The sequence below is a fragment of the Miscanthus floridulus genome, chromosome 7 (genome assembly GCF_019320115.1).
Source record: "Miscanthus floridulus cultivar M001 chromosome 7, ASM1932011v1, whole genome shotgun sequence".
Lineage (NCBI taxonomy): Eukaryota > Viridiplantae > Streptophyta > Magnoliopsida > Poales > Poaceae > Miscanthus > Miscanthus floridulus.
Window position 1 is genome coordinate 18,265,909 of NC_089586.1, and position 10,545 is coordinate 18,276,453.

The 10,545-nt window shown below is 46.8% G+C and overlaps 1 pseudogene; it reads left to right on the plus strand.

The window, feature by feature from the left end:
* The first annotated feature begins 614 nt into the window (after positions 1 to 614).
* On the plus strand, positions 615 to 3,793 carry LOC136466650 (tyrosine-sulfated glycopeptide receptor 1-like; annotated as a pseudogene).
* Positions 3,794 to 10,545: the final 6,752 nt, after the last annotated feature.

The following is a 10,545-nucleotide window of genomic DNA, read 5'->3' on the forward strand; positions in this document are numbered from 1 at the left end:
TAATAATTCAGCCAGGATTGTTTAATGATGACTCGGAGAAGGCAAATACTCCATCCATCCCAAATTGTAAGTCATTCCAAGAATCTTGGAGAGTCAAAGTTTTTCAAGTTTGACCAAATTTATATAACAAGATAATAACATTTATGACACCAATTAAGTATCATTAGATTCTTCATTACTTATATTTTCATAGGATATCAATTTGATGTCGTAAATTTTTACATTTTTTCATATAACTTTTGGTCAAACTTGAGATGCTTTGACTCTCCAAGATTCTTGGAATGACTTACAATTTGGAATGGATGGAGTATTTTATATGGCCATGAAGCTTGTTCAGATGGATCAGGTAGCCACCAATGAAACGTCAAAGTGTGAACAAGCAGGCTGCTTCGTCTGGGGTATAAAATAGAACCATAATGAGCATTTTGTTCTAGCATCTAATCCTTGACTCCATTTTTCTTTGGGTGGCCACGGCTATCAAGGGAAAAGCAAGAGCCAAGAGTCTCCTCCTCCTACTTCTATCTCATGCTCTTCCCTGTTTAGACCATTGGTAGTTCGTCTAAACAGGGCATAACTTAAGCATCTGGTTCCCATGCTAGTTTCAATAGGAAGCCATGCAGCCACTCCACTTTTCATACAAGAGGAACCGAAACAGATTTCACATACCTTCCATTGGCCTTACCCTTGTGCTGCTCATCTCCTTGGCGCCTTGCACCAGTTCGTCCTGCATGGAGCTGGAGAGGTCATCCCTCCTCCAGTTCCTCTCAGAGCTCTCGCAGGATGCCGGTCTCACCAAGCTTTGGCAAGGTACTGAGTGCTGCAAATGGGAAGGAATCACCTGCAACCAAAATGGGACAGTCAGTGCTGTCTCGCTGCCTTACAGGGACCTTGAGGGGCATATCTCGCAGTCCCTTGGGAACCTCATCGACCTGCAGTACCTAAACTTGTCCTACAACTCACTGTCCGGTGGCCTTCCGCTCGGATTGGTGTCATCCAGCAGCATCATCGTCCTCGACGTCAGCTTCAACCAGCTCAGTGGAGACCTGATTGAGCTCCAGCTTCAACCCCGGGCCAGCCTCTACAGGTACTTAACATCTCGAGCAACTTGTTTATAGGGCAGTTTACATCCACAACATGGAAGGGGATGCAGAATCTGATTGCACTGAATGCCAGCAATAACAGCTTAACTGGGCAGATTCCAAGTCATTTCTGTAACATAGCACCATCCTTTGCTGTGCTTGAACTCAGTTACAACAAATTCAGTGGCAGTATCCCCCCAGGGCTTGCTCCATGCTCAGAGTACTCAAGGCTGGCCACAACAACCTCAATGGGACTCTCCCCCATGAACTTTTCAATGCTACCTCGTTGGAATATCTCTCTTTTTCCAGCAACTGTTTACATGGAATACTTGATGTTACACATATAGCCAAACTCTCCAATCTGGTTATCCTTGATCTTGGAGAAAACAATTTCAGCGGCAAGATAGCTGATTCCATAGGTCAACTCAAGAGATTGCAGGAACTTCGTCTGGACTATAATAGCATGTATGGGGAGCTGCCATCCACCCTGAGCAACTGCACAGATCTCATAACTATAGACCTTAAGAGCAACAGTTTCAGTGGTGAACTCTCCAAGGTTAATTTCAACAATATGCCCAATCTACGAACCATAGATCTTATGCTGAATAACTTCAGCGGCACAATTCCAGAAAGCATATACTCCTGTAGAAACCTGACTGCACTACGGCTATCTTCGAATAAGTTCCATGGACAATTATCAGAAGGACTAGGCAATCTGAAGTCCCTCTCGTTCCTGTCGCTTACAAACAACAGTCTTTCAAATATAGCAAATGCACTTCAGATACTAAGGAGCTCCGAACCTGACCACACTTCTTTTTGGGATCAATTTCTTCAACGAAACCATACCAGATGATGCCGAAATTTATGGTTTTGAGAATCTTCAGGTTTTGGACATCGGAAGTTGCCTCCTATTGGGGGAAATACCTCTTTGGATATCAAAGTTAGTAAATTTGGAAATGTTGTTTTTAAATGGCAATCAACTCAGTGGACCTACACCAACCTGGATCGACACACTGGACTACCTTTTCTATTTAGACATATCAAACAACAACCTCACAGGGGAAATTCCGAAAGAATTAATGAATATGGCAATGCTAACTTCAGAGAAGACTGCAGCTCATTTGGACGCAAGCGTTTTTTATCTGCCAGTTTATGATGGTCCATCACGTCAATACCGCATACCAATTGCTTTTCCCAAATTTCTAAATCTAAGCAGAAACAAATTCACAGGTCTGATTCCCCCAGAGATTGGTCAGTTGAAAGCCCTCCTTTCACTTGATATCAGCTCCAACAACTTAACTGGACCGATCCCCCCATCTATCTGCAATCTCACAAACCTGCTGGTGCTAGATTTATCCAACAATAATCTCACAGGTAAAATCCCAGTTGCATTGGAGAATCTGCACTTCCTTTCTACATTCAACATTTCTAACAATGACCTAGAAGGGCCCATTCCAACTGGTGGCCAATTTAGTACATTTCAGAATTCCAGCTTTTTGGGGAATCCGAAGTTGTGTGGCTCTATGCTCGGTCATCGATGCGATTCAGCTGATGAGCCTCTGGTATCCACAAACGGAAGAAATAAGAAGGCCATTGTTGCAATTGCACTTGGCGTGTTCTTTGCAGCAATTGCCATTCTTTTGCTGCTGTGGCGTGTCCTTGTCTCAATCAAGGCTAATAATCTAACAGCCCAAAGTAGAAAGGAGGATAATGGAGATTTTGAAACATTTTCATTCAACTCCAGCTCAGAGCACGAACTGATCATGATGACACGAGGAAAGGGAGAAGAAAAAAAGCTCACATTCTCTGACATTGTAAAAGCTACAGATAACTTCAACAAAGAAAACATCATTGGGTGTGGTGGCTATGGTCTAGTCTACAAGGCTGAGCTACCTGATGGCTGCAAGCTCGCCATCAAGAAGCTCAATGGTGAAATGTGCTTGATGGAAAGGGAGTTCACTGCAGAGGTTGAAGCACTGTCCATGGCTAAGCATGACCATCTTGTGCCACTGTGGGGATACTGCATCCAGGGAAACTCAAGGTTCCTCATGTACTCCTACATGGAGAATGGCAGCCTGGACGATTGGCTTCACAACAGGGATGACGATGCCAGCACATTTCTTGACTGGCCAACAAGGCTCAGGATTGCGCAAGGAGCAAGCCGTGGCCTTTCTTATATCCATAATGACTGCAAACCTCACATTGTGCACCGTGACATCAAATACAGCAACATCCTACTCGACAAAGAATTAAAAGCTTATGTTGCAGATTTTGGACTGTCAAGGTTGATCCTTTCGAACAAAACCCATGTCACGACAGAGTTGGTTGGCACTCTAGGTTACATCCCCCCTGAGTATGCGCATGGATGGGTGGCCACTCTGAGAGGTGATATATACAGCTTCGGAGTTGTCCTTCTTGAGCTGCTCACAGGGTTGCGACCTGTTCCAGTCCAGACAACATCAAAAGAACTTGTCCCATGGGTGCTGGAGATGAGCTCTCAGGGAAAGGAAGTTGATGTCCTGGATCCAACACTCTGTGGCACAGGGCATGGAGAGCAAATGCTTAAGGTGCTTGAGATTGCTTGCAAATGTGTGAACTATAACCCTAGCATGAGGCCACATATCATGGAAGTAGTTACATGCCTGGAAAGCATCAATGTTGGCCTGCAGACACAAAAGTCAGTCAAGACAGTACAGTTAGCCAGTTATACGTGAGAATATTGTAATTTCATGCATAGAGTACATGTATCTTTAACAAGAGGTACTAGTTTTGAGTTCTACTAGTGTTATAGTGTCTTGTACAGTTTTTTGCACATACTGAGACCTGTGTACTTCTTTGAGTAAAGAATCCATCTGGACCATACCCCATCCCCTTCTTTTTCTTGAGGTGATATGTAACATGTATGCTGTTTAGTTTTCTCAAGCATTGTGAAGAAAGAAGTAAACAAAAAAAAAGGTCAAGTCAAGCTCATTGAGTACCTTACTAACCCAAGTACTGACAGTAATGCTCTTAAGTGCTGTTACTCAGATCTTGGGTTCCGATTCACAGAATTCACAAACCACTGAAGCTTAAGAGTAGGATATGGAATGACTAAAAGCAAACAATTTGTGGTTTGGTTCAGAATGAGAGTATTACTCGATGCCTGGTCGTCAATTGGGATAAAACTGCCACCGGCTGAACAGAGTGTAGAACAGTGTAGGATCACACGCTAACATGACGATGCATTCCAACGATCCAAAGTACTGAGTACAAACCATGCAACTATGCAAGAGAAGACATGGTGAAGAATCTAATCCATTGCAGCGCACAGTATCGTCCAAGGAACCCCACTTCGGTGACGGAATCCAATCCAACAGTGTCATTTCATCGAACAGCCTGCACGCTGCTTCCGGGACGGCGGCACCTTGATCCGCTCCCAAAGGATCAATGCCCTTATGACCAAGACCGGCATTGCGTCGAGCAGCCCAAGGGCATCGACGAAGGCGCGAGGAAGATGAACTCGGGATCCCAGGTCACGGCGCGCGGATGGTGGTGGTGGTTGGAGAGGGAGGAGCTACCGCAGAATTCACTTGTGGTGCTTGCCGCCCGCCCGGCGAACAGAGAATTTTTTTTTTCGCGATCGGGGAATATAGCCCGTTTTTCATTAAGCAGAGAGAATTACACGATGCAACTATGAGAGAACCCTCGTAGCACAGATTATAAACAACTGGTGGGTGACCAGGAATAGAAACTAAGAACAAGAAAAAAGGATACAAAAGAAGGCGACTGCCACGACACCTAAAACCTACGAACTGAGCCTGAAAAAAATACAACATCGCAATGGTCGCCTACACAGAAGACCGTCCAACAGCAACGGCGGCAAAGCATCCGCCAACGAACCAAACGGTGACAAAGCATCCGCCAACGAACCAACCAGCAGCCAAGCATCCGCCGGGGAAGAAGCGAAGACACCCACTACGGCAAAGCATCAGTAGCGGGGGAAAGGCCAGGTCACTCTCGGCAGCAAAGTATCTACCAGAGAAGAGGCCAACAACAACGACGGCAAAACATCCGCCAACAAACCAAACGACGGCAAAGCATCCGCCAATGAACTAACCAGTGGCCAAGCATCCACCGGGGAATAAGCAGCAGCGGCAAAGCATCCACTACGATATCCACGACAACAAACCAGGCAAGGTCAAGAGCTGTAGGACAGACCCCTGTGAGTGGAAATGAAGCGCAACAGGCACAGTGAGGGACTCCTCAAGGATCCGACGGCGGGAACTAGGCCGATTCTTCAGCGACGCCTTCAGGAAGGGGAGGACGCCCATGGCAGTGACATGGACGCCGTTGCCGCTGGCCTTAGAGGTTTCTAAGGCAGGGCTTTCGCCTAGAAACCGGTGGCACAGGAGCATGGGGCTCGGAGAACGACGCCTCCAGGGAGGTATGTGGCGCCAAAGGCGTCACCGTCGTCCGCCCAGCCACCACCGGACTGAGCTTTCGCTCAGAGCTCCATGCATGGGGGAGAAGCGCCGCGCCAACAGCCGGAAGGCCGTAGATCTGGGGCAGAGGACGGCAGATCCGGCCATGGGAGGCCCGGATCCGCCCCACCGGCCAAGCAGTTCATCGGAGGAGCAAGGTATCGGGGATGGAGGGAGGAGCGGGGGAGGGGGAGGGAGAGTTGATGGGAGAGGAAGCTGCAGCAGGCTGTTGTTTTTAGCGCCGCCGTGGGCCACCGCACCGCTCGCCGGTGAGCAGCAGCAACGGCCGGAGGGGGCTTCTCACGGTGGGTGGCGGGTCGCCCCCCGAGTCGCCTCACGAGGACGACGCGGGGGTCACGGGGGTCTTTGTCCATGATGAAGTTGCACTAATAACAGGTGCGATCAAAGAATGGGACCGAGGTTGCGGGCGAAGGGCGATGGCACAGTGGCTAGCAGCGTTTGGTCTATTCAAAGTTGCACGAGGCGTGTGGCGGTGGGATTGCCGGCGGTGGCCGATGGCGGCACGACCTCAGCAACCGCCATGCCGCCGAACAAGAGATTTATGAGTAAATAACAAAAAAACCACTATTTCTTTTTTTTTCAAACGGAGGCACTACCACCCGGAAGTCCACACAAAGGTCCCGGTCCTAGCCAATCGAATCGTGACCTAGCTCCCAGTCTCAGGTCCACCAACTGGAGCATCCCATCTAAGTAACCCCGCGTAACAGAAAAAGTGAACCAAAGCGCTACCTGCCCGCGTAACGGAAGGGGAGAGCATGTGCTTCCGTCCGCGCCACCATCCCCCTGCGCACCCTCTCCGCCGGCCCCCGGCACGCCCTCTCCCCAGTCTGAGAAGCATGCAAGGCAGCACAAGGCGAGGAGGAGACACCAAGGCAAGGCAGCACAAGGCGAGGAGGGACATGCAACACCAGATCTACTTTTGAAACATCCAGATATAACACTTGCAACATACGTCTAAAGACAGATGAAACGTTTAAAACATGGGTCTAGAACACTTAAAAAACAATCAAAACACTTGAAAAACCCTTGCAACAATATGTAACATCGAGATAAATACTTGCAACATATGTGTGAAACATATGCAACATCTAGATAAACACACTTGCAACATACATTTGAAAAAACAGATGAAATATTGGGAGCATACTTTTGCAACATAAGTGTACAACCATTGCAACATATGCAACATCTCGATTTACTTTTGCAACATCCATACAAAACCCTAGTAGCATACCTCTGAAATAACTGAAACACTTGAAACATCGCTTGCAACATGCGCTTTCAGCGCAATGTCACCTTCTTGCTTGGACGAATGGAGCTCGTCGTAGTGAGCTCGATGCCACAGAGTACGCGGAGGTCGCCGGTGCGGAGCTCGTTGGCGGCACAGACCTCGACAGTGGCTGCGGCAGGCGGATGAAGCGCGACCGCGATAGTAGACGCAAGTCCGGGAGGGGGCGGCACCAGAGGAGTCCGTCCCACGAGCCACGAGCGGGGTCGGCGCTGGTGGGGCGGCGCCGGCGAGCGGACGTCCGGCGAGCAGGTGCGGCGCGGGTAGGGCGGCGTCTGCGAGCGGTGCAAGCAAAGTCCGTCCCGCGCGAGAGGGGATGCGCAGCGCAGAGCGAGCGGGCGACGTTGGTGGGGTACTCGGATGAGTAGATGAGGATTAGCCGCATCCGGACGGGAACATGAGTCACGTGACGGACCCCCGTAACATATCATTATCGTTTTGCAAAAGCCCCTACTATTAATTGCAATCCGATTTATTTTTGCATTTAATCACCATTTTTTATACTTCTATTTTTAACCACGACCTTACATTTTACATATAATAATACCCTATATTCATCAAATGTTAACATGATTGATCCAATGCTAGTTAATGTATTGTTTGTCTGCATTTGTCTGGATTAGGATAGAAACTTAACTAATTTCTACTTTAATTCGCGTACTCGGATAAGTATGCATTGAAATCAATACGTGTGTATCCAGAGAAGCCCAGAGGTTTCATTGCCACTCTACCTTGGGCGGTTTTGGTGCGGCTCCGTGCCAGGTGCTCTACGGTCAGAGTCCTATAGGCGAAGCCAATTTGTGGCATTTTGTCTCCAGCTTTGTGCGATCTTGTTTTGTGTGGCTCCGCTATGGTGCCCAAGCCAAACGTGCCTTTAACATGAAAAGAGGTGCTCCCTTTACCCCCCGGTCAAAAAATATACGAGTCTCACCTCATTTTTAAAGGAGTTTATGTCTATCATACTTAAATTTTACTTTATCTCTAAAAAATAGTATCAACATTTATGTCTTTAAATAGATTTATTACGAAGAAACATTATAAATTTAATTTACCATCACACATTATAAAATCATAAAATTATTATTGTTTTTTTATATTTAGTCAGATTTTATAAGTTAATTGATTTCTTGAAAAACAAGATTTATATTTTTTATGGTACAGAGGGAGTACATAGTTTCTGTTATAGTCAAAGTATTCTATGCAATGCAAAAATTTAAATAAATAAAGGTATCTCAACAATAATAATATAATGAACTGTCGTTACCAAAGCAGCCGTTTTCTTAATACGAAAGAGTTGGACAATATCCAATAAATAAAATACACCAGTGTCTGCCTCAACCGAATGAAATAGCTGGAAGCCGCTGCCTGCAGAACAGCAGTGTGGATGCGTGCCCCCAACGACTATACAGTTGTTGACCCGATTTTTCTTTCCCTCTGTAATAATAGATAAACAGGGGAGGGGAGAATAAAACAGGAGATGCTTATTGTCTCCCCTCTTCTTAATCCTGGCATTCTTTCCTCGTCAGGCCACTGAGCCATTGTCCTGGCTTCACAGGAAGGCTGCAACCTGTTCCGGTCATGTCAACATCAAAAGAGCGAGTTTCATAAATAAATAAATAAAAACATCAAAAGAGCGCGACGAGGGAAAGCGGATTGAGCCCTGGATTCAGCACACTCTGCAGGAAGAGCAAACGCTGAAGAGTGTTGAATGTTGCTTGAAGGTGTATGGACCATGAACCTTGGTGCCGGCTACCATGGAAGAAGCCTCATGCCTGTAAGCATTGATGCTGGCCTGCAGAAGCAAAATTCAGTCAAGAAACAATGTGGTTAGCCAGCAAACATGGTAATATTGTAGTTTACGTGCGTAGAGTAAATGTGTTTTCCCTAGACGAACTACTCCCAAGATCTGAGTAATTGTACTATAACAATGTGATATTGTAGTTTACATGCGTAGAGTTGTTTGGAGTTTGACTAATGTTATAGTACACATAATAAGCAAATTGCCAGCCATAGTTGCCTCTAAAAAATTGTCATCAGACAATTTACTGCTCATAGAAAAGGGTGCATCTTCCTATCCTACAAAAACAAAAAGTGAATCAAGCAGTGAATTCAGATTTTGTCAGTAATAACTACACTAACGGTAAGACTGCATTCAGGTTCGTTAAGTGAAAGTCTGAGGCTGGTAAGAGAAGTGATGTCAGATCGGGTAGATCACGGTGGGCTGTAAGAAATTCAACAAGCATTCTAGGCTGACCAGAAAAAAACAAATATTTTGCATGGTCAGGAAGCTTGGGCAGCTGGGCTTCTTGATGGATCATTGCATCAGATACCAATGAAATGTCAAAGTTGAATAAATGAGCTGTTATATCTACTTCATTAAATACAATCACTGTGAGGATTTTGTTACAGCATCTTATGTTTGACTTCATTTTTCTTTGTGGTGGCGACTACTAGAAAGGATCAAGATGGAACCAAGAGGCTCCTCCTTCTAGCTCATATTTTTCCTTTATTAGACTTAGGCCGGTACTTCATCTAGACAGGAAGCAAGTTAAGCATCAGGTTATCAATAGGAAGCTATGCAGGCACTCCATTTTCCATACAAGAAATACAGCAGCAGATTACCCATACCTTGTCTTGGCCTTGTCCGAGCATCTTGGGCTTGTCCGAGCAGCACCGGGGACTTTTCACGTCAAACTGGTCGGACTTGTTTATGTCAAACTGGTCGGACTTGTTCAAGACGGCGCTGCTTAAAGGATACAAGGCGCTCAGGGACTAGCTGTGGGGGGCCCCAGGTACCCACGGCAATGGACATGCGCCGCACCACCAGGGGAGGTCCAACCCATAAAATCATGGCCTACGGTGCTCGGCTCTGGTCGGTGTGCACCGCAAGGCAATAAAAAGAATCTTGAAGATAGAGAAGGATCTGTTCGGATATGATAGATATCGTATTCCTTGTAAATACTTACCATATAGCCGAATAGATCTAGATCTAACCGACTTATAACCCTGTCCCCCAGACTATATAAGGCGGGCAGGGACCCCCTCAAAATCATCTCATATTCAATACTATCAACCAAAGACACAGGACGTAGGGTTTTACATCGATCAGACGGCCTGAACCTGTCTAAATCTTGTGTCTTGTCACCATCTCGCTCCTGATCTCGCTCACCTCTACGACAAATCTACCATCGCGAGATACCCCTCGGTGGACTGCCGAGCATATTTTGTCGACAGTTGGCGTGCCAGGTAGGGGTGTGCTTGCTATTTCTATGACGAACAAGATGGTACGTTTTGCTGGCTCTTCGTCCTCCCCAAAGCTCGGCCAGATCTTTACGGTCGGATCAATCTCCTAGGTCATCAATGCTGACGGAGACGGAGAGATCATCGAGCAGGTGTAGATCAATCATGCGCCGACCACACCAAGACCTGCAACAACAGATCCGATCTCGGAATCGCCTCCGAGGTCATCTTCATCAGCAACTCGCCGTTTGCTCCCCTGCTACCCGAGGAAGTAGATCAACAACGATGATGTGATCGCATCCATCGATCGGTTGGCCAGAAGCTCGCCGACTGTCTCTCCATCGCGGAATCGGCCCTGACCACTCTGGTTCAGCGCCGACCACCCTCCGATTCTGGTCTATCGGAGGCCGATCAGAAAACTCTAGGGGTTACAGCCGCCATCCATCAGGATGCCGTA